The 25,048-nt window shown below is 44.9% G+C and overlaps 1 protein-coding gene across 13 annotated transcripts in view; it reads left to right on the top strand.

The window, feature by feature from the left end:
* The window catches only part of GREB1 (growth regulating estrogen receptor binding 1), a 160,035-nt gene that overhangs the window by 33,710 nt on the left and 101,277 nt on the right, over positions 1-25,048 (top strand). The window contains exon 1 of one of the 13 annotated variants that reach the window (XM_050753875.1): positions 15,718-19,246. The exons of 8 other annotated variants lie outside the window; for them this stretch is intronic. The gene's annotated coding sequence lies outside the window, so the exon portion shown is untranslated. 4 more of the 13 variants (XM_050753879.1, XM_050753881.1, XM_050753873.1 and 1 more) reach the window with 4 other exon arrangements.

The raw sequence follows: 25,048 nt of genomic DNA, 5'->3' as shown, positions 1-25,048 counted from the left end.
CAACCCCTCTGTGCTCAGTCCATTGCTCTCTCCTCCTTGTTATAGCATTTATCATGTATTAGCTTAGGAATATGGCATTCCCCCTACTAGGTTGTGAGTCCCTCTGCCATCTCTGTATGCCCAGTGCTTAGCGCTGTGCTTGGCACAGAGTGGACACTTAAAAGCTATTAGTCGAATCCATCCATCCATGCATGTATCCATCTTCCCATCTCTTCCTCTACCATCCATCCATCCATCCATCCATCCATCCATCCATCCATCTGTCCATCCATCCATCCGTCCATCCATCCATCCATCCATCTGTCCATCCATCCGTCCGTCTGTCCGTCCATCTGTCCATCCGTCCATCCATCCACCCACCCACCCATCCATCCATCCATCCATCCATCCACTCATGTATCCATCTTCCCATCTCTTCCTCCACCATCCATCCATCCATCCATCCATCCATCCATCCATCCATCCATCCATCCATCCAGGTATCCATCCTCCCATCCATCCATCCATCCATCCGTTCATGCACACACCCACTCACTCATTCAGTCTTTCAGTAGGTGTTCTCCAAACAGTACAACATACCAGGTATTATGGCCAGTGCAGAGGGAACAGAGATTGAATTGGATACAGATGATGCACTCAAAGAGCAGAGTCTAGGGGTAGTGAGAGGAAAATGTGCTAAGTAGGAAAGAATGAATGAATGAAGATGTCGTTATCTGCAAGCCTGAGACTCTCCAAGAAGAAATTAGGTTGTTATTGTTGTGTTTTTTAGAAGTCTTAAATAGTGTAGATGTGAGTGAGGCAACCTCCCACTCTGTCTTTTTCCATTGTGTTTCTGCCTCTCCGAGGTTTTCTCTGGCACCATCTGGCTGCTTCCTCTGCTGGAAGCCCTGTGAGATGTGAGGCTCTCCCTGGGAGCCCGAGTGCAGGGGGAGGGCAGGGGCACTGACCTGGTGGCTTCAAGGTGGCCACAACCCCGTCCCCTCCTGTGTCTCCCAGGAGGGATACTGCCTAAAAGGGCAGAGCAGATGTTCTCAGGCCAGAGTGATCCTTCATCAGTCCCTCCTCCGGGAACAGGAGGTGACAGCATATTTCTCTGAGAGCAAAGGCTAAAATCCTCTGGCATTCTTCTTAATTCAGCCTAGTAGGGTTTTGTGAAACACTTCAGACTCCTAGGGGCAGAGTAAATTCTTTCAACCACTCCAGGCTTTGTGCTTGGAGGCCCGTGTGGAGCTCCTTAGGGAGGCAGATTTAGCCAGGCAAGGCAGCACTTCGGGCATGCTGCAGAAACACAACCAGAGAAAAGCTCATTAGAGCTCAGTGGTTTATTTTCAAACTGGCTTGGCAAATCGGAATCTGGGCATTGAAAGTGAAAATATGTAGATGGCCTCTGTGGCGGGACATGGTGGATGTCATGTGAACCATAGAAACAAGTGCTGTCTGTTTCACACCCAATCTTTAGACTTGGACATCACCCTGCTTGCTGGGGGTCCTCCTAGAGCACCACGTCCAAAATGAACCCAGCTTTTTCTCCTTAGTCCAGTTTCTCCTCAACTCTTTGACGCCATCTACCGAGACTTGGGAATCTTTCATTGCCCCCACAACCAGGTAATTACCTAGTGCTGTAGATTTTCCTGTGGGGGGTGGGTGTGTGTGTATGTGTGTGTGTGTGTGTGTGTGTGTGTGTGTGTGTGTTTGGGGACAATCTATTCTCTTCTATCTTGCCCTGATTGTTCTGGTGCCATCCTCAGCTGGAGTGTCATAACTGGCTTCTCCCAGGTCTCCATGCAGACCAGATTCCCACCAGTGCATCCTTGAATGTCTTCTAGAACATGTCTGGTCACATCACCCAGGGTCTTCAAACCCTGCAGTGTTTCCGTTTGGCCTCAGGAGCTAATAAGTGACTCTCCCCTTCCCTGTCCCAAGTCCCAGCTATAGTTGACGTAGGAGTCAGGCGGATGGAGATCAGAATCTCACCTTTCTTACTAAGGCTGTGGGCCCATGCGGTTGAGGCGTGAGGGCCAAATGCCCAAGCTCCCCGCCCCAACTCCTGACTCCCTCCCTTCAGGATGGACCTTGGGGCCGTCCATCTGAGGGAAAGATCCGCACTGAAGTTACCTAGGAAGCTGCGGCACACCAGCAAGGAAGAGAGACAAAGTCTCTGTGCTAATAGGCTCTCATTGGATTCATTCTATCTAGAGGAGGAAAGAGGAGCGGCTTCCATCTCCTGCTGAGACAGACCTTTCTCCTCCATGGGCAGTGGGGTGGCGAGGGCTGTGAGGCTGGGAGCATTGCTTTGGGGAAGCCCTTCTGGGAACAGAGCAGAGGATTAGGATCCAGTCCAAGCTCCTTAATATGGGACATGGATGATGTGACCACTGCTTGTTATTCCAGTGGCTCTCTCTGCTGCTGTTTCTGGAAGGTTCCCTGGTGTGAGCAGTGGCCCAAGGTCACTTGGATGAGTGAGATTTTGGGTATAGGCTGGGGTCGTGTCCTGTGGACCCCTCCAGGGCCAGGCTGGCCCTCTTCCTTGCTGCCTCTGGCCTCCCTGCCCTTTGCCTTTCAGCAGCACCATCCGTGTGCCTTGTCCGAGGCGGTATTGCGCAGTCGCTGCCTGAAGGTGCTGCTCCTGCCTTGTACCATTTGGCTACCTCTGCTCAAACCCAGGCGCCTGATTTTTGGACGGCCTTTTGTGACCACCTCCCTCCCAGCCAGCTCAGGTGCTTTTCCTTACAAAGAGAGAGGGGTCTATGGCCGGACCACTCTGAATGTGTCTGGTCTCAGAAGCTAAGCAGGGTTGGCTTGATCAGTACTTGGATGGGAGACCGCCTGGGAGACCCGGTGCTGTAGACTTGAAAAAAAAAAAAAAGAGGAAGGGGCTTGGTCTGAAGGTGGATCGATGTTAGCTGTGGGAACAGGGTCTTGGCTATGAGGTGTGGGAGCCAGAGTGATTTTGTGCTAATGTAATTCTTGGTTGTTACATTTAACAACTAGTAGTGAAGCATCTTTAGCAGCAATGGAAAGATACTGGTAGCTTCACAATACCCAGAGAGTTTTCCAAGGAGTGGGTTAGCTTTTTGTTTCCTCTTGACTGTGGGCATTTTGCTAGAGAGGTAACTTAGTGCTCTTTCTTAAAGAGCAAAGGAATAAAGGATGCAATAACTAACAAAGTGGAATATGCATGCTCATTTTTAGGCAATAGTTTTCTTTTATGGTCTGCAATGGAGTGGACAACCTGCTGAGAAAACTGAGGCCTCCTTCCAGTTGTCTGATGTCAAGGTCAGGAGGAGCATGGAGATCCATTGGGTGGAATTTATGACTTTGCAATCATTGAAAGTTGAAGATGAACACATTAAAAAAATTAGTGTATAGGTGAAAGTAGTCATGCTCATTTAAAGGTATTTTGGGCTGTTTGGGTAAGGTGACTGTGTTTTCCTTTCTTTTCAGTAGGAAAAGGTTGCTATTCTTCTCTCTGGAGCTTGTCGTTGTATCTCAGACGCTGAGTTTTGAGCTCCAGAAACCTAGGGTCAGGGCGTCGAACGAGATGCGGCTTTATCTGTGCACAGGACTGCTGCTGCTGCAGTGGGCAGGGGGCGGGCAGGGGGCGGGGTATGGGTGGGGGTGTGTGGCATGGCCCTAGTTAATGCAGACAGACCCATCCAGTCCTGGCCTCCAGATGCATTTGCAGCATGTCCTTTAATCAAGGCTCAAACCTGCTAAAATAATTTACATTAGATTCTGATGGTATTTTGGTGTCAATTTGAATAGAACTTGGGCAAGTTCTCCAGGTTTATTGAGCAGTAGATAGGGCAGTAAAATGAAATGAAAAAAAAAAGTGCATATGCATAAAATATAAGCATGTGACGTTTTAAATGAAAAAATCATGCCGGGCGCGATGGCTCATGCCTGTAATCCCAGCACTTTGAGAGGCCGAGGCGGGTGGATCATGAGGTCAGGAGATCGAGACCATCTTGGCTAACACACGGTAAAACCCCATCTCTACTAAAAATACAAAAAATTAGCCGGGCATGGTGGCAGGTGCCTGTAGTCCCAGCTACTCGGGAAGCCGAGGCAGGAGAATGGTGTGAACCCAGGAGGCGGAGCTTGCAATGAGTGGAGATCACGCCACTGCACTCTAGCCTGGGTGACAGAGCGAGACTCCATCTCAAAAGTAAAACAAAACAAAATAAAATAAAATAAAAAAGAAGATAGAAAAGAAAAAATCCCCTCGAAAGTTTTATCTTTTTCCTTGACAGATATCTTCCAAAAATATCAGTTTGATAGAAAGATACCAATTACTTTCTCTTTTAATCAGACTAGTAGTTTAATACAATTTAGATAGACATAGTTACCTATATTGTTGTTAATAAGGGCTATCTGGATATTACTGCTTGTTGGATTATTAAAGGCTGGCATTTTGAACATAGGAAATTACCATCTTTGAGAGTCTTTATTAGGTCTCTGTAAAGTTAGTAAGTCACCCAGGTATTCTCTGATTGTCCTGTAATTTTCTGGTTTTAGCCTTTTCACATCTTATGATTGTTTTTTGTTGTTGTTGTTTGTTTGTTTGTTTTTGAGATGGAGTTTTGCTTTTGTTGCCCAGGCTGGAGTCCAAAGGCACAATCTCGGCTCACTGCAACCTCTGCCTCCCAGGTCCATGAGATTCTCCTCTCTCAGTCTGCTGAGTAGCTTGGATTACAGGCACCTGCCATTACACTTGGCTAATTTTTGTGTTTTTTAGTAGAGAGGGGGTTTCACCATGTTGCCAGACTGGTCTCGACCTCTTGACCTCAGGTGATCTACCTGCCTTGGCCTCCCAAAGTGCTGTGATTACAGGAGTGAACCTACTGTGGCTGGCCTGATTACTTGTTTAATTATTTAGCCTCTCCAAGACTAAAGTGCTGTGAGAACATGAAGTGTACTTATCTTGTTCACCATTAAAAAATTAGATGAGGCCAGGCGCATTGGCTCACATCTGTAATCCCAGCACTTTGGGAGGCTGAATGGGGGTGGATTGCTTGAGCTCAGAAGTTCAGGAGTAGCTTGGGCAACATGGCAAAACCCCATCTGTACGGAAAATACAAAAATTAGCCAGACATGGTGCCTTGGGTTTGTGGTCCCAGCTACTCAAGAGGCTGAGATGGGAGGATCACTTGAGCCCAGGAGGTCGAGGCTGCAGTGAGCCATGATTATACCATGGCACCCCAACTTGGGAGACAGAGTGAGACCTGTTCCCCTGCCACCAAAAAAGTTAAATGATTAATTAAGTACTTACCATAATACCCAGCCTTGTTTTAAGCTCTTTTTATAGATTAAACTCATTTCATCTTTATAGCAACCCTTTGAAATAGAGTATTAGCTTCCTATTGCTGCTGTAACAAATTATCATAGATCTATTGGCTTAAAACAGCACACATTTATTATCTATCTTCCAGTTCTGGAAGCTAGAAGATGGGTTTTGGTGTCACTGGGCTAGATTCAAGTGTCAGCAAGGCGGCATTCCTTTCCTGTGGCTCCAGGAGGAATCTGTTTCCTTGCTTATTTGGGTTGTTGGCGTAATTCAGATCCCTGTAGGGAAGGACTGTCAGCTGTTGGCCATTCTAGCTTCTAGAGGCCACTCACGTTTCTTGGCTGGAGCTTCCTTTCTTTTTTCTTCAAAGCCAACAGGGTTGGTCAAGTGTCTCTCAGGCTTTGAATTCCTTCTCCACCCTCCCTTTCCTCTTTCTTTTTCCTCCTTCTTCTTGTATTATCCCCGATTATAGATGGCAAAGTCTCTTTCTTTTTAAAGACTCATGTGATTAGATTGTACCCCCCAGATTGTCCAGCATTATCTCCACATCTCAAAGTCTGGAACCTGAATCACATCTGCAAAGTGCCATTTCCCACTTATATAAGGTCACATATTCACAGGTTCCGGGCCTTAGGGTGTGGCTGTGTTTGGGGAGCCAATATCCTGCTTGCCATAGGTAGGTACTACCATTCTCTTCCTCTTACAGATGAGGCAGCTGAGGTGCAGAGGGATTAAGTAATGTTTTCAAGGTCACACAGTTAGCAGGGGGCATCTGGGATCCCACTGTGGGCAGTGCTGGAATTCTTATGCCCTCTGCTGCATGGGCTCCATGGTCTGTCAGGACCTGAGCTAGGCATGTATAGGTGTCTCAGCACTCACCCAACGAGGGATGAATTTATGCTGGTCTTTTCTCTTCTGCTTCTTTTTTTTGAGTCAGGGTCTCACTCTGTTGCCCAGGCTGGAGTGCTGTGGCACGACTACAGTTCATTGCAGGCTCGACCTCCCTGGGCTCAGGTGATGCCTCCCGCCTCAGCCTCCTGAGTAGCTGCGACCACGGGCATGTGCCACCACACCAAGCTAATTTTTGTATTTTTAGTAGAGATGGGGTGTCACCATGTTGCCTAGGCTGGTCTTGAACTCCTGGGCTCAAGCAATCGGCCTACCTTGGTCTTCTAAAGTGCCGAGAGTACAGGCATGAACCATTGTTCCCGGCCTAGTCTCTTTTCTTAGATCAGAAGTGATTGATATTCAAGGAGTTCAAAAACAGAACAGAGCAGAAGTGATTGATATTAACGACATTAAAAAATTGGCATATGTGAATTTCTAAAAATTTTAAAGGATAAAAAAATGTGTGTCCCACGTAGATGAATTGTTTTTTAACTTTGCAACTTCCCTTGATTTGGAAAGCTCCCTTGCTGTAAACTCACCTATTTCACTTCCACTCATCTTGTGCTCCTTAATCCCGTGAGAGTTCTCTGTCAAATATGAGGCTCAAAAAATCAGCTATCGAGTCTCTCCTTTGTCATCAAAGAACTCATTCCGATTCAAAATAAATTTTAACATGTAAATAAATCTAGTTGAATATCTTGCAAAATACTAATAACGTGAACCACTTCTTGTTTGCTACTTTACGCCATATTTAGAAATACTCTGAGCTAGTTTTCACCACACTGAAGTTATTGCCACAGAAGACTTTAGTGGGTGGTACTGATGCTCTTTATCTTTGTACGATGCACTCCATTGTACCAGGCCCTATTCCTACACGTGTCCTGCAGTGATCTGTGGTCTACACATTATGTCTCTGCTTTTCTCCCTCTGGTGTAGTTAATCTCGGCTCTTTAAACTCAAAATACAGAGTTGTCTGCAGGAAGTCTCTGCTTTGTGCCTGGGAGAGGAAGAGGAGTGCAGATCATCCCCCAGGGGCGTCTGTCTATCTGTCCGGCTTTGTCAGGCATTCTGCACAACTCCCAAGGTCCAGGGTTCTGCACATTTGCGCGTGTTATCTGCATTATAAGATTTTCAAGTGGTTTTTTTTGGGTCTTAACATTAATTCTAAGTATGAATGAGTCCCAGGAGAACAATTAAACCCATTTATGCCTAGTGTTCCATTATTGGAACACTAAGTATGTAGGAATTATTTACATCCTACTGCTCAAGGTCATCACCAAGGTCTGATTTTTCACACATCTGCAATTCAAAAAATTGTAACCTCCAGCATAAATGGGTTAAAGTAGAATCTTTTTGCAGCTAACGCTTTTTAGGCCTCTATATTTGAAAGAGGCTTGGGAAGTTGAACTCCGCTGGCTCTGTCACAGCTGTCGCCTGAATACTGGTTTTTGTGCTGGACCCTGCACATTGGTGCAGGACTCACTGCACGAACCTACAAATCATGGTCCCTGCCCTCCTGGGGCTTTTGGCTTTGAAGAGGACAGCCATTGAAGGTGTGGTTCTTACACCCGTGACAGGTGGGCTTTGACTCCTGCGTTAGGGAGTTCAAGTCCATAGGCACATCCCCTCTGCCTGATAAAACAGCACTTCTGATGGGGCGAAGAATGAAGCAAGCAGAGGGACCTGGGGAGGCTCCCGCTGGGGAGCTTCTTAGCTGTGCGGGCTCGGGGATAGCTGTGTCATGTGATGTGTGTTATATAGATCCCCTTTGCCTATGCAGGCTTGAAACGAAGGTTTTGTTGTTTTCAGCACATCTCACCAGGATTCCCAAAGTGCCTGTCATCCATCCTGTGCACCTTGTTTGACATCTTCCAGTTAGAAAAAGATCTTCTTGCAGCACTATTCGCAATAGCAAAGATACGGAATCAACCTAGATGCCCATCAATGGTAGACTGGATAAAGACAGTGTGGTACAGATACACCATGGAATACTATGCAGCCATAAAAAAGAATGAGATCATGTCTTTTGCAGGAACATGGATAGACCTGGAGGCCATTATCCTTAGCAAACTAACACAGGAACAGAAAACCAAACACTGCAATGTTCTCACTTATAAATGGGAGCTAAATGATGAGAACCAGTGGACACACAGAGGGGAACAACAGACACTGGGGCCTACTTGAGGGTGGAGAGTGGGAGAAGGGGGAGGATCAGAAAAAATAGCTGTTGGGTACTAGTCTTTGTACCTGCGTGATGAAACAATCTGCAGAAACCCCCGTGACATGAGTTTGTAACAAGCCTGCGCATGTGCCCTAAACCTAAAATAACAGTTAAAAAAATCGTGTTCAGTGGATTCTATGTTTTAATGTCACTTTTATTTTGGAAGCTAATTGCTGTTGGTCTTGGGACGCCACGGTAGATGGTCCACAAAACTCTGTCGATTGGTATGGCTTTCATAATGTGTGTCTTTCCTTGGATGCAGTAAATGGGCATCCTGGCCTTGGCACAGAGATCTGCAGAGCTCTTAACTGTCCTTGAGTTCTAAGCTATATTTCGGATAGATGTCTGGTGTGCCGAGCAGAAGTCTTAATGTTGTGATTCAAATGAAAACTAAAAAGACGGGAGGACGTGCAAACAACCCTGGTTTTCAGTCTTTCTCATCAGTCCCCTTCCTGTTTCCTTTTCCAGGTGACCACAGACAGGCCCTGGGAGGCTTTAGCTTCTTTGCCCCCGGCTTACTGTGTTCGCAGCCTATGCAGCTTATGATTTGGGGGTCTCCATCAGTTACCACCGTCTCTCCTCTCTAGATTGGCTCAAAGTGTCTGGCACAGTATGGAACTGCTTTCTGAGAGGATGGTACCCATGAATTCATACTGGGACAGATCTTTTCTCAGGCTCATTCAGGCTCAGCCCAAGGTCTCTTTATTCATAGGAAAGGGATCACAGTTTATCATGTCTGAAGAAATGCACACACGCGAGTACACACACACACACACAGAGTACACATTGTATTTAAATTTGCCAGTGCAAATTTGTACTCCTCATAATGAAATTATTAAACACTTCAGTATAAAATTCATCTTTTTTCTCCCTCCCCTCAGTAGAAGGTGTTCGTTGCAGAAGACAAGTTGGACATTATTGATAAGGCTTGGTGAAGAGGAAAGAGCTTGTTCAACGGTCTGAAGGAGGTGGGCTGGGGCTCCTCATGGCCAGGCCCAGGAGACAGGTTGTAATGCTAAACAGGTTGCAGTGCAATCACTAATTGATGGCCATTAGATGGGGTGGCATGACAGAGGGAGGGGAAGTGTCCATGACTCTTGAGGACAGGGCCAAGAGTCATAGGACTGTTTGAGGGTGAAATGAAGTGGCATGTGAAATCCTGGCAAGAGTACCCTCTAAGGGAAATCTGTGTGCCATACTTAGTGGAAATAGCCACCTCTGCAGGATTGTAAAATAACACTTTGATATTTTTGTGTTTCCCTCGCAGTACCACGTCCTGTCTGAACATCCTCTTCTTCTCAAAAGGTCAGCATGACCTTATTGTCTGGGACATATTTGGCCTTGCTCTGTTTTGTTCTTTCGTTACTTTTCATACTGTGCTTTCCAAAACACATCAGTCATCTTCTCTTCACTGGTTGCATGGATGCTGCAGTGTTTGTGGCCTGTGGCAGACAACTCTGTCCATCCCCCCACTTCCTGGCTAGCAGAACCCTGATTTCGTTAGGGATAGCAGAGGACCTGGCTAAAAACTTGATTTCCTAGGGTCTTTTGGAGCTGAGGTGGCCAAAAAACTAAGTCCTGGCCAATGTTTTGTAAGCAGACATCTATGGGTGGGTCTTCTAGAAACACTGTCGTTTTTCTGGTAAAGCGGCCATGTTCTTTTCATCCCTCATGTTTCTCTCTTCTGGGTTGGAATGCGGACTACACTTGCTGCCTTCCAAAAGGCAGAAGGAGCTTTGATCTTGAAGTCATTGCAGACTTGCTGTTCCATGGGAAGAACAGACCTCTACTGGGTTAAGCCATTGTGGTTGGCTGTGTTAGGTACAGCCAAATATGATTATTGATATGTAAGGTGCTTCCCTGAACTCATACTGACTTGAGCCAATCAATTTAAACATGTTTAATGGAGCCTTTAAAATGGCATCTGGGTTGGGCACAGTGGCTCACGCCTATAATCTCAGCACTTCGGGAGGCCAAGGGAGGTGGATCACTTGAGGTCAGGAGTTCAAGACCAGCCTGGCCGACATGGTGAAACTCCATCTCTACTAAAAATATAAAAATTAGCCGGGTGTGTGCCTGTAGTCCCAGCTACTTGGGAGGCTGAGGCAGGAGGATCGCTTGAACCTAGGAAGTGGAGGTTGCTGTGACCTAAAATGGTACCACTGCACTCCAGCCTGGGTGACAGAGGAAGACTCCGTCTCAAAAAAAAAAAAAAAAAAAAAAAAAAAAAAAAAAAAAAAAAAAAAAAGCATTCAGGTCATATTCTCTTTCCTCTTTCCTTTTGCCTGTTTCCTTTTGGAATGACCTACTTTGTGGATTGACTTGGGCCTCAGTTGGCCAAGACATGGGAGGCTATTCTATTCTCACACAGAAACTCTGCCACTCTTGGTGATAGGGAAGCACCAACCCCACTGCAGGGTGTAAGACACCACTCTCTAGGCCAGGACTGCCCTACCAGAGACAGACCGGCCTGGCAGGATGGAGCATGAGGTGGGGGCTCCAGCAGTCAGAACTTCGTATGCCTGGTTCTGAACGACACACCTAGATTCTCCTGGCCCCGGCTCCATCCTGCTGCGAACTCACCTCCAGCCTGGACTCTCAGCATCATTGCTTTCCCCATGCCCTGCGGTGCCCTGATGGATCCTTTGTTGTAAAGCTTCGGGCTGCGCGGAGTCAAGTGCCTTCTGAGTTTAACTTTGCCCAGAGAGTAACTCTGCTGTCATCTGTGGGTGGTGCTTCTAAGGCATATTTCAGCTTGGCATAGAAGCATCAGACATTTGGGAGGGTTTTGTTGAAGGCTTTCTTTTATCACTGCCAACTTAACTTGTTCTAGGGCAAGAAAAATCCATAGAGGGCTTAAGTTCACATGGGTTAATTATGGATAGAGCCCTAGTTTTATGAATGGTCTTAAACATTGTCCTTCACTCTTCTGCACTCATCTTTGCCACATTTCTTTCTTTTTTACATGATACGGCACTTCATGAGACTCTGGCTTTAAGCTTTCTTCCTTTATATCACTAGTTCTCTTAGAGGAGAATAAGAGAGGAGCAGAACGTAGTAGAAAGATTATGAGCTTTGGATTTCAGTAAAGCTGTGTTAAAATCTCAGCTTAACTACTTACTAGCTGTGTGATCTTGGTTACTTAGTATCTATAAGCCTCAGTTTTCTCATTAGTAAAACAAGAATTTTAGTGAAGATTAAATAACATGTATTCGGTATTAATTGAGGTCTTATTCTCTATAGCTACTCATGCCTTTTTCCCTTGTCTTGTCTTGTTCTCTGGGGGCAAAAACTTTAAATCCTTTAATCCTTTTTTTTTTTTTTTTTTGGAGACAGAGTCTCACCCTGTCGCCCAGGCTGGAGTGCAGTGGTGCCATCTCGGCTCACTGCAACCTCTGCCTCCCAAGTTCAAGTGAATCTCCTGCCTCAGCCTCTCGAGTAGCTGGGATTATAGGTGCTGGCCACCACGAATGGCCAATTTTTGTATTTTTTTAGTAGAGATGAAGTTTCCCCATGTTGGCCAGGCTGGTTTCAAACTCCTGACTTTAAATGATCCACCCACTTCAGCCTCCCAAAGTGCTGGGATTACAGGCATGAGCCAACGCTCCCGGCTTCAATCCTTTTAACTGATTCTTTTGGTAATTATCTTGGTATTTCTAAATAACATATTTTTCTACTTCTTGATTTTTGATTTTTAGGTAATATTCTTAAACTTCCTAATATGGAAGATAAGGATGTTATTCTTTTTCACATTCTCCCCACGCAGACATCCACATCCTGCCCTCCATCTCTCCACTACAGTTATTTATGATTTTGATAGCCCAATTCAATGTATACATCACTATAGTCATGTAAACACTTTGACAGCGGAGCCATGTAGTGTACTGCTATTAGTTTTTTGTCCTGAATAGTTTTTTGCTTTCCCTGAAATTAGTCATTGCTTATTTTTTGAATGTACCTATTGCTATCATGTGCTCAAAAAAATGGGGAAGTGATAAGTGCTACTAGTCATATTATTAGAAAGAAAGAGGCATGTCACTTCTTCAAGGGAAAGGACATTTTCTCACGGCATTAAATTCTCAAAGTAACTTTGATTGTGGGACCTCATATAAACGATACAGTAGACTTAATTTGTTAGGAAATACCAAAGCCAATTCCATATGGCTGTTTTCTGTAATGGTTTCAAAAAATAACCAAGATAATAACATTTCAGTGCAACTGAAAAGATAACTTCACGAGGGACCGAGCTGCTCAGCCTAAAAATGCTTTGTGGGGAAGCCTGGTCCCAGAGTGGGACCTGGGCATCTGGTGGATCAGCTGGACAACCTGTCCCCTGGACAGTCTTTCCTGAAGGCCAGCTTCTCCAAATAGCAAGACTACACTCATTCATTCAGCCAGGAGCTATTCAGTGAGGCAGCCAGGCACTGCCTAGGCTCCAGAGTTTCTATAGTAAAACAGATGTGGTCTTAGCTCTCATGTAGTTCAGGGTCCTGTGGGAAGACAGACACTGAAGCATGAAGAGCTGGTGTGATGGGTGCTCCAAAGGAAAAGTGCAGGAGGCCTGGGAGGGTGCCACACTTGACCCTAATCGCAAAAGCATTCTGACAAAGTCAGCCACATTTGTTGTTTTGCTGATACAGATCCTCAAACTGCTTTAAGACCTATCAATATCCCTAAGTCCCTTAATTTCCTTTCCCTTTAAATATTTTGAAGGCTTATCTTCTTTCTGCACTGACAATCAAATAACTGCAGAATAAACACACAGGATCTCAGAATCAGCCTTTCTCAGGTTGTAAAATCAAATTACACCAAACCCAAAACATCCTGAGGAAAACAGTACACCAGGGATTATGTCAGACCTTCCTGGTCCCAGCTGTTCACACCAGGAAAGAGCCCTGAATTCATAGACTTGTGACTGTGTCTGAGGGATAGATCACAAAAATCTCGGGGTCACTGGGGAAACAGAAGGGTGATGACTTTTCTGTCACTTTACTCCAAATCCACATTTATGTGAAAGCTCATCTGTGGCAGAAAGATCTTTCAAATCTCTCCATACAAGGCAAGAATTTATACAGTGCAGATACCCTACTTGAAAGTCGCAGAATTATTTACACCGATCAGATGTTCTTCTATTCCTTGTCTTTAAAATGATGTAACAGTTTCTTATTATAAGTCAGAGGGTTAGATTAGGTGAGAGTTTTGAGTCCCCTTTGAGTTGTAAAATCTATGGTTATAGAATTTTTTTTTTTTTTTTTTTGAGATTGATCTTGCTATGTTGCCCAGGCTGGAGTGCAGTAGCTATTCACAATCACAATTATAGTTCTCTGCAGCCTTGAACTCCCAGGCTTAAGCAATCCTCCTGTCTCAGCCTCCCGAGTAGAATATTTTATAAAGTCCTTTATCTAGTTATGCTTTGTCTGTAAGCATTGCCTGGTACCAAGTCTGTATTTCCTGGGCAAACTCCTTAATACCAATACTCTTGTGAAATAATGTATGTTTGTCAAATTTTACCTTTTTTTGCTACCTATAGCTATTTATTCTAAAAGAATAATGAGACAGTATTTTTTAGAAGTCATTCATTAATTAAGTTGAATAAAGAATGAGCCCTTGGCAATTTTTTCAACTGGCTTTGGCAGTTCTCTACATTACTAAAATGTGACTTTGCTTACTTGAAGTGCAGATTTGCATTGCAGCAGTTACTATCTTCAAAAAATAGAAGACTTTATTTTCTCCTGGTTTATATATATTTCTTGCCCACATTGACTTTGAAAGTTCCTGTTCACCAGGATTCAGAGAATCTGCCTCATTTGAAAATAATGGGAAGAATAATCTAAAGAATAGTTAAGGTAGTGAAACTGACAAATCTGTATTAAACCTGTAAAGATGGAAGAGTACTCCCACCCCCATGAGAGAAAAGAACCTGTAAAGCAGTAAAAAGACACACTGGAACATACTGTAGGGCAGGGACGAAAACTAATTAAGAGCACAGATATGACTATCCACGTAAGTTTCTTTTGGTTTGGTAAGATAAACTGAGGTGCTGGCTTAGGAATTGGAAAGAAACGAGAAACAGATAGTTAATACCCATATGACAAGATGCTTAACTTCACTAGTAACAAGGGAAGTGCAAATTAAAACTACAATGAGATACCCTTTTACACCCACCAGACTGCCAAAAATTCCCAAGTCTGACAGTGACAAGCATGGATGAGGTTGTGGAACAGCTGGAACACTTACTTACTTGATAATGGGGGTGTCAGTGGGTACCACCCTCTTACTCTAGGGGAGCGATTGATGTAGCCCACAATGTGAGCCCCCTGGAGTTCCCTGGCAGTTTTGTGACTGTGTGTGTAACAGGAGACAAATGGTAATGTTGATTGATACCAGTTATATGTGTACCCTCCTGACACACAAACGCTAGAAATAACTCAAATAGACATAACGTGTAGGTTGGAAAGAGAAAGTGGTATATTTATATCATAAAATACTATACAGCTTTGAATGTGAATGGCTCACAGGTACAGGCAACACTGTAGACGAACTTCAGGAATGTTGTATGAGGCAGAAAAGCAAGTCTGAGAAAATTCATACAGCATGAGCCCATTCATACACAGTTGAGAAATGTAAAAACTAAACAAAACAAAACTAAATGTAAAATGAAACAATGTGTTTCTTAATTTAAAAGTTAAATGAAAATTAAGTTAAATTGGCTTGTCAGAAATGCTAAATTTCTAGGCTATAGCCCAGATGTATTGAAATAGAATCTGCATTTTAATAAGACCCCTAGGTGATTTTTTTTTTTTTTTCTTCTGAGACAGTCTCACTGTGCTGTCTAGGCTGGATGGAGGGCAGGGGCACCATCTTGGCTCACCACAGTCTCGAGCTACTGGGCTCAAACTATCTTCCCACCTCAGCCTCCCTAGTAGCTGGGACCACAGGTACGAGCCACCACACCCGGCTAATTTTTGTACTTTTTGTAGAGATGGGGTTTCACCATGTTACCCAGGCTGGTCTCCAACTCCTGGCGTCGAGTGATCCACCTCCTTTGGCCTCCCAAAGTATTGGGATTATAGGCGTGAGCCACTGCCCCTGGCCCTAGGTGATTCTTATGCACACTAAAGTTGATCTTTGCCAAACAGGAAAAAGAAAAAAAAAGTAAAATCTATGTTCAAATTTAGGTTAAAAGTTAAGTTACCGGGAGGCTGAGGCAGGGGAATCGCTGGAACCCGGGAGGCAGAGGTTGCAGTGAGCCGAGATTGTGCCATTGCTCTCCAGCCTGAGGGCAGAGCAAGACTGTCTCAAAAAAAAAAAAAAAAAAAAAAATTAAGTTACAATTAAATCAATCATGTTGTTAAAATCATGAAGAGCAAGGGAAATAAACATAAAATTCAGGATGTGAGTTATGGGGGGCAGGGATGGAGGACGAGAAGGGGGCCTCCAAGACGATGATGAGGTGCTTGTTCAGAACCTGCCCGTGGTGCATGGTTTTCATTATATGGTGAGTCTGTGCAACATACATACCAATATTCTTTTGTATCTACTTAAGTTTAATACACACAGTTTTTAAAAAGGGGTTAGAGTGAGGGTTGGGAAGGCTGCCTGGGGGAAATAGGATCTGAGGCTGGCCAGGAAGGGTGGGGAAGTTTGGTGTTTGTGGAGCGGAAGCCACTCCCGGCTCTCTCTGGCCAGAGAAGCCCTTTGTACAAGGCCGCCCATCCCAGTCCATAACTCCATTAGCCTCCCCCAGAACTAGCCTAGCGCCGGGGAGAAAGAGTTCCCTAGGTAGGCGGGCCTGTTCGGAGGGTGTGGGCAGGTGCCCTGGCTGCTTCCTGAGTGGCCTCAGGCCCTGTACTGGAGGTCAGCTCAGTCAGTGTCACCCAGGCCTGGGGATATTTGGTTCTATTTAGCTCCTAGGAGGTTCCCAGTTTACTGTGGGAGTGTAGTTGCCTGAAGCATACAAGCAGATGTTGAGCTAGAGCCTAGGCTGGCAAAGAGCTGGTTTAGTTCAGACCACTAGTGGTATAGAGGTTAAGTGACTTGCCCGCTGGAGATTGGCAGAGCCAGGTTGGTGCGACTCCAGCATTCGGGTCCTTTCATCTGCTCCACGTTGTGCAGCCTACAGAGAGACTCAAGCTTGTAGTCCTGGAATTTCATGATTATAATTTATCCCCAAAAAGCTGTTTATAACACATGCATGTGATCGTTTGTAAAAAATTTGGAAAATACAGACTATTAGAAACAAGAAAAACATTTGCCTATAATTATTGTTTTTATTTTATTTTTAAAGTTTAATTTAATTAACTTTTTTTTGAGATAGAGTTTTGCTCTGTCGTCCAGGCTGGATTGCAGTGGCACCATCTTGGCTCACTGCAACCTTGGCCTCTCGGGTTCAAGTGATTCTCCTGCCTCAGCCTCCCAAGTAGCTGAGATTACAGGCACCTGCCACGATGACCAGCTAATTTTTGTATTTTTAGTAGAGACAGGGTTTCACCCTGTTGGTCAGGCTGGTCTTGATCTCCTGACCTGAAGTGATCCACCCGCCTCGGCCTCCCAAAGTGCTGGGATTACTGTGTGAACCACCACACCTGTCCTAATTCTTGTTTTAAAATACCCACTGTTAACATTTTAGTGTATTTCCTCCCAGTCTTTTTTCTATGCATTTAAGAAAATTACAATTAGATTAGGTGTTAAGGATGTGAATGATTCCACTTTCTCTCTTTATATATACTTTTCTCTGCTTTCTACTATTATTTCATACTTTCTGTCATTTGAATATGCCATGTTAAATATGTTGAAATTATCTTTGCTGAGCAGTCAACATTAGCAAGAATAAAGTGGGAAATGTTCATTTATTCCTGAAGAGTTTAGCAAAGATCATATATTCGGGTGATTAATTCTCTCTTTTTACTGCTTGAAAATCAACCTGCGTATAGGAGCACTTCATCTGTAAACACTCTCATGGTACTTATTTCTGGTGGGTGCCGGGAAACAGATGGGAGAGACAACTTCCTAGGAGCTCTGGTCTTGGATCGAGGGAGGTTCATGAAAATTATACCTGTGTTCAATTGTGGCCAATAAAATAAAGAAAATCAAGTGTGAATGGTTTCCTTGATCAGGGCTTGCTTCTGAAGGGCAGAGCTGATAACGTCCTCACTTTGAGCAAAAGCCACAAAGTAGTTATCTTTCCTTACGCCTTTAGTTTTTGTTTAAAGGTTCATTACGAACTTTAGCAGTGAAAAAAAAAGTGTGGCAACTGGGTCATTCTGACCTAGAAGCAACCAAAATACTTCTGATTGCCGCAACAGACAATGATGAATCATACCTAAACAAGCTTGGTGCCTTTTCAGTTGTGAGTCGTAATCAGACTCATTGTTTTGTAGCCAGTGAAACATTTGCAGCAGCATGTTTGGGTCTGTGGGAGGAGGGAGGCTTGCAGATCTTCCCAGCAATGTGTGTGCTTGTCCACACTAGCGCAGTGGAAAGTGTTCATGTTATCCAGGTTTAAGCCCCGTTAGGGATATGGCTTGTTCATTGTCATCGTGATGATACCGGTCAAAGGTATCCTTTGTTGAGCACCTGCCATATGGCAGACGGTGTAAAAGGTGCTTTACGGTCCTGGTGTCATGGAAAGCCTTCCAACAACCTTATGATAGGGGTATTATTATCTTCATTTTGCCAAGAAAACTGAGGCTCTGGGAAGTTAAGTCATTCACGTAGCCAGTAGATACCAGGCACCCGTCAATGTTTGTTGAGTGAATGAATAAATGGAAGGAATGAATGGCAGCTCCAAACTAATGGGAGAGAAACGCAAGAAGAGAGACTGATCAACATGAGACAAAAAACTTGGTGCCACAAGTTAAGGGGTTTTACAGATCCCAATGATTCATTTCTGCAGTTTTTCAGCTTCACATTCAAATAGAGACGGGGACTGGGATGGGATTTCAATGTAGGCAAACGACACAAGACAGATGGAGGAATATGTTTATGATCAGCAAAGAGATCACTCATCTTGAAAAACAAAAAGATAAATGGGAAAACACTGAAGTGCCAGCCACTGTACTGAATACTCTACTACATTATCTCATTTAATCTCACAAAGCCAGCTTTGAAGTCAGCACTGTTATCTCTGTTTATGGCTGAGGAAACTGGAGCTCAGGGAGTGAGGGAGACTGTCCAAGGTCACACAGCTCCGGAGGGTGAGGGGGCGGGGACTGGACCCAGGCACACTCAGCTCCACAGCATCCCTGAGACTCTGTCAACAGAAGCCGGGAACAACAGTTTCATTATTTATGCTTGAATTTAATTTTGTATTTGATGGAGGGAAAAAATGGATGACACACAGATGTCTTTTCTACCAACGAAACCCAACAATTGGTCCTATCCCAGGAAGAGATTCTAGCTTAGTGCAGGGAGAAAACCAAGCAGGTGATGAACGTTTTGGGGCAGCCAGAGATAATGAACTAGGGGTGACTGGTGTGAAATTCAGTTGTGTGGACCATATTTTCTAAACCAGAATCTGCACACCATGCTCTCCCGCCATGTTCTCCTCTAGGGGAACTCCTGAAAATTTGTAGCTTGCAGGCAGAAATGTAAACACATAATCAATTCTACTATAACATGATACATGTGTTCCTAAAAATTATTGCACCATGCAAGATTGGGCAATAAAAACCACAGGATTTATGACGAATACAGGCTTAGGGGAACAGCTTTCAAAAACTTCATCAATGCCACATTTTTTAAAAAGATAAAAACCTAATAAAAAGGGCAGCACCGTTTTACACATGCTAAATGGTTAAGAGATCCATAAATACTTCAGTAGAGATGGGATTTTACCTCGAAGTCCAAAGGTAAATGAAATGAAGTTTTTTCAGTGGAAGGGTTGAAGCTCCTGAGGGCCTGCCAAATGGAGGAAGGACAGAGACCTGGAGTCCTATGGAAAGTTCTGACACCGTGTGTGGAAGGACATGGCTTTTAACACGTGTGGTGACTGGAGGTAGCTGGTAGGTGCTTGAGGCTGGTGTGTGTGTGCCTTTTGTATATTCTCAAGCAGCTCGGTTCAGTTGGGCACCATTTTTCTGAACTTATTTTTGTGTTTCTTGCGGAGGAAGTCACCAGGCACACACAAAACTCATAAGGTATTCAAATTGTTCTGTAATATATCAATCTGTCTGTACAAATCTGCAGTTTCAAAGCAAGTGTTGCAGCTGAACTGACTGTGTATGGGAACATCACTGCAACTCTTGCTGACCCTGGGTGCTTAAGTGGGGAGCATGCAGCTTTCATACCCTCAGCCTTTCTGCAAAGCTCTTCAGTTTACCCAGGGGTCCCTCAACAGTAAAGCCAGATCAGGAGGCTCACCCGTGATGGTTCCTCTTGTGTGATTTTTGAGTCGCTCCGTGATTGGGTTGGTTGGGAAATAGAGTGTGGCCTTCAATCTTCTTGAGGATAGTAATTAGAGGGGGGTGTGTGTTTCTTCTTCACATATCCCTGGTTTTTCTCTGATCGCTTTGGTGTCTTCTGTTTCTTCTCCTGGATGTTGTTTTCCTGTTTCCTTCCTTAAGTGCCATGTGACCCTTGGATTTTCCTGTGTGTTTAAGAATAGGGCGGAGAAGGTTGACTGCGAGTGTTGTGTCCACAGGTGGCGCTGGTGCCTGGCAGGTGTTGCTTTTGGGGTGCTCAGGACAGAATCAGCTGGCATTCTGGAGGCCTCTGAATGCCAGACGGTGTGTTAGTGGCTCTAGTTCTTGTTGGCTGATTCAATTTCTATCAGAAGAGCTTTCGGTACTTTTTGCCTGGGCTGAACACCTGGCTCCTGGGAGATCGGCATCTGGCCCTGGGGTGGGAGGTGGAGGGGCTACGTGCTCTGTAGACAGGATTTCACAGAAGACCCCTGGTCCCAGTGCTGCCGCACACTCCTCCCAACAGTTGTCTGGTATATCTGAGTCTCTGGATTTCCTCAGGGCCAGGTGGTTCCCCTGACCCTTCTCCTGTGTCAGCTCCACGTTCCCTCTCTAGTCTGACTTTTGGAAGTTTATGAAGCCTGAACCTCTCGTTAGCTAATGGCCTCCTTTCCAATTTTTTTTTTTTTTTTGTCACTGTGGCTTAAAATACCTCACCCCACTTATTTATTTATTTATTTATTTTTAATTCAGTATCTTTTGAAGGTCATCTCAGGAAGGGTCAGGTACCATGTTGAATTACAAGTTAGTTCTCATACCATAATCTAAATTTCTGTTTCTATTAAACGGTATTTTTACAAGGAAAGGACTTTTCCTTTAAGAGTTTCCAGTGCCTAGCACACAGGATGACAACTAAACAATAATAATCAATAATAGAGAAATAAGGTATTTGTTGATTGAAATACGTTGAGTTCTTTGGTTACTTCTAGGTCTGATAGTCTAGGATTCGGTGATTCAAGGGGAGAGGCTGAGGAAAATCTCTAACTAGATGGGAAGGCTTGGGGTCCTTGTGTTTTCACGAGTATAGGAAAAGTTGCATTCGCCCCACTTACATGATTTGTTTTCTCTTCCCCACTTCCTGACTGTGCCCACTAAATCTCTGGTCTGTCTACATTTTGCCTGGATACGGATGTCGGAAGTGTTCATCTTCTTTCTTCTTGCTGCCCTGAATTCTTTTTTTTTCCTTTTTTTCCCTGTAAAATGCAAACACTACCTTGTAAATAGACTCTTATCAGATACCTTATGTTTCCTAGGCACTGTGATTGGCCAAGAGCGTACATCTCCATGTTCTCTGCTCTCCTGGGGATCCCAGGCAGCAGGGGAGAGAGGGAAGCACACAGATAATCATGGTCCTGGGAGGCCACCACAAGCCTGGAGCCTACACAGGAGTGGTGGGGACACAAAGAGAATAGCCAGTTCAGTTTCGGGAGGCCAGGACCACCACACAATAGAAGAGATGCTTGAACTGGGTCTTGAGGGATGAGTAGGAGTTCGTGTCATGAATGAGGAGTAAGGACTTTCAAGGCAGGAGGAACACAGCATGTGCAAAGAGTGGAGGCGTGACAGGATGTAGCAGGATGAGGAGGTGCTGCTTGTGCCCCAGGCAGTCAGCAGCCAGGCAGCACCAGCAGCGCCAACCCCACATGGTTTGTCCCAGTAAAGCTTTGTGTTCTCTAGTGATCTGGAAACCTCTCAGGGAAACATTTAGTAAAAGCCAAGCCATATTTATTTATTAATGGTGGTTATATGGTTTCTAGAGCATTTTGTTGGATAGGTAGAGATTTTTCTGCTTTTTGAAAGTAATCACTTATAACCTTTGTGGCCAAAAAGAGAAAAATGCCCAAAAAATGCCTAACTGTGGCTATGATTGTCATGTTTAATGTGGAGAGGATTTGGCCAGGGGTAGAAGAGCATTATGTATAGAATAGAACAAAGAGATTTATGGCAAGAAGATGTATTGGCATTAAGCAAAGAATTGCAGATTTAAACTGAGAAGAGAGCCGCACAGCAGATGGAGTTAACACTGGAGGTGAGCTCTGGCCTCTTTAGATACTTCATTGCCGTTTTCACATCAAAAGCCTATTTTTGACAGTAATGGGAAAGCATAGTTGGTTCAAAGTCATTGCAGTTCAGACCTAATGAAAGCAAACTTTGCTAATTTTCTCCTCATAATAGTAAGTTACATCAAGTTTAAAAGTTAGCAGTTTACAGCACAGTTGAAAGAAGCATGTTTTTAAAAACCTTGAATTCTTTCACTTAGAGGCAAGCACCATAGATATTTTCTTTTCTTTGATTTTTCTTTGAGAAGGAGTTTCACTCTTGTCGCCCAGGCTGGAGTGCAATGGTGGGATTGTGGCTCACTGCAATCTCCTCCTCCTGGGTTCAAGAAATTCTCCTGTCTCAGCCTCCAGAGTAACTGAGATTACAGGCACCTGCCACCACTCCTGGCTAAGTTTTGCATTTTTTAGTAGCCATGGGGTTTCACCATGTTGGCCAGGCTGGGATTGAACTCCCGACCACAGGTGATTTGCCTGCCTTGGCTTCCCAAAGTCCTGGGATAACAGTCGTGAGCCACTGCGCCCAGCCGACATTTTCTTTCAGTCCCTTTTACACATTTAATTTATTTATTCACAGGTTGCAAGCTTAGTATTGATAAGAATTGTGACTATTATCCTGGCATGTTTAATATTATATATGTGCCAGGTACCATTCCAAGCACCCTATACATAGTAATTAATAAATCCACACAACTCTAAGAAGCAAGTACTTTTCTCCCATTTTTCTGGTTAGGGAAACTGAGGCACATAAAGGTTAAGTAACTTGCTCAAGGTCTAATGTCCAATAAGTGAAGATTCAAACCCAAACCTGGGTCCAGAGCCCATCATCTTAAACACTCTACTGCTTAAACTCTTTCTCCCCTTCTCTAAAAAGATAATAAATAATATACACGATTTTAACATATTGTATGTATTTTAATATATATGATATCATATATAAGAATTTAAAATTATCCATAGGATCTACCTATCTTTCTATACAGTACATGTATCTTGCTGAATGTTATATCCTAAGTACGTCTGCATCATTGACAAACTCTTCATGCACATAGCTTTTATGCATTTATTGCAGGCTGTGTTAAGCATGCATTTCTTGTTGGGTATTTTGTTAGTTTCCAGTTTCCCACTGTCACACATGGTGCCCCGAGCAGCAGAAGGCATGGGGCACTCTACGTACAGACCATGTACAGTGTGCCTCCCCGACGAGTAAAGCCCCGGCACTGGGGATACTTCAGAGCTGCAGATACTCGCTCGGGCAGAACCTCCAGCAGGTGCTGCCCCTGCCTGGTGATGCAGGTGCGGGGATGGGTGGGGTCTCCACCGCCCTTTTTCGGGAGGCATTGCCCAGCCTGGGAACGAACAAGCCCACCACACAGGTTCTACCCGTTAGTGCCTGGTGCTTTTGGGGAGTGAGCCCAGGAACAGCTGGGAAATCTCCTCGCTGACTGGGGCACCAAGAGGAGTAATCCGCCTCTTTAGCCTTTGTTACAAAAGATAAATGATCTTGAACCCCCTGGGTCACATTCAAGTCACTTCTGCAGGAAGTTAGTGATCCTAGCAAGAAGAGAAAAAGCAAAGTTAAAGGTATTTGCATAATTGGAGTGGGATCTCATGATTTATTTTCTTTCCTTTTTGAATTAGGATTTGATCAGGAGTCCTGGATTTGTAAGAGTCAATTGCAACAGGGATGTTAAAGAGAGCTCTGGAGAGGAGCTGGTGTTGCCTGCCTGCCTGCCTGCCTTCCTGCCTGCCTGCCTTCCTTCCTTCTTTCCCTCCTTCCTTCCTTCCTTCCTTCCTTCCTTCCTTCCTTCCTTCCTTCCTTCCTTCCTTCCTTCCTTCCTTCCTTCTTTCCTTCCTTCCTCCCTCCCTCCCTCCCCCCTCCTTCCCTTTCTCCCTCCGTCTCTCTCACTTTTCCTTCCTTCCTTCCTTGTTTCCTTCCTTCCTCCCTCCCTCCTCTCCCTTCCTCCCTCCATCCCTCCCTTTTCCCCTTCCTCTCTTTTTTTTCCCTCCCTTCCTCCCTTCCTCCCTTCCTCCCCTCCCCTCCCCTCCTCTCCTCTTCTCACAGGGTCTCACTTTGTCATCCTTGCTGGAGTGCAGTGGTGTGATCACAGCTCACTGCAGCCTCTGCCTCCTGGGCTCAAACGATCCTCCCACCTCAACCTCCTAAGTAGCCAGTACTTCAGGTGTGCACCACCACACCCAGTTAATTGTTATTTTTTGTAGAGATGTGGTCTCATTATGTTGCCCAGGCTGGTTTCCCACTCCTGGGCTCAAGCAGTCCTCCCACCTCGGCCTCCCACAGTGCTGGGATTACAGGTATGAACCATTGTGCCCAGCCAATAGCTACTGTTTTCTTGAAGATTTCTATAGTGGTAGAAATGGTTTGAATGAGAGAGGTGTAAGAATGTGCATCCTGGGACTCTCCAGGGAGTTTTTGTTGCTGGGGTATTACATGGTATTCACAGCAGAGGTATTTGAAGGGACACGTGCTTGCTTATGTGCCTTAGGTTCGTGCTACCTGTAATCCTTCGGAGGCAAGCCAGGCTGCCAGCTGACTGTCTTCCACCGCAAAGCCTGTGTTCTTCTCCTGACCCTTTGTTCTCTGCACAGCGTACTGTGGCTCCACTCCAAGTACACAAACTTCCATGTAGTTTAAAAAGAATCAGTTTAACTGCTGGTGGTGAGACAGATTGGTATGTACCTGTGTGGAGAGCACTGTGACCCAGCAAAACACTTCAGGGCTAAGAAGACACGAAACGGTGGCATTTGCCATCTGACCCGGCAGGCACTGGGCAGATGAAGCTCCAGTTGGAAGGGCTACTGCTGATTTTTTTTTTTTGGTGGTTGTTGTAGCTCTGGGAGCAGATACCAGCTCTGAAACCTTTTCCCTGGCTGGCTTGGCTGCCTCTCCCTGCCGAGCAGGGGCCAGGGAGTCGTGGTGTCAGGCAGACCCGAGCCTGGCTCTGCACAGCCGGGCATTACACGCCCCACGCATCCTCCTCCATCCCCAGGCGCAGATCAAAGGCACAGGCCGGGAGGCAGGAGCCCCTGCACACTTCCCACCTCTGCTGGGCTTAGCCTGCTCTTGGCTGGTTGGTCTGTGGAGTGCCTGAAATGACCAGCTTTTTGTAAG

Source organism: Macaca thibetana, chromosome 13 (genome assembly GCF_024542745.1).
Source record: "Macaca thibetana thibetana isolate TM-01 chromosome 13, ASM2454274v1, whole genome shotgun sequence".
In the NCBI taxonomy this organism is placed as follows: Eukaryota; Metazoa; Chordata; class Mammalia; order Primates; family Cercopithecidae; genus Macaca; species Macaca thibetana.
This window is presented reverse-complemented; position numbering and strand designations above follow the sequence as displayed.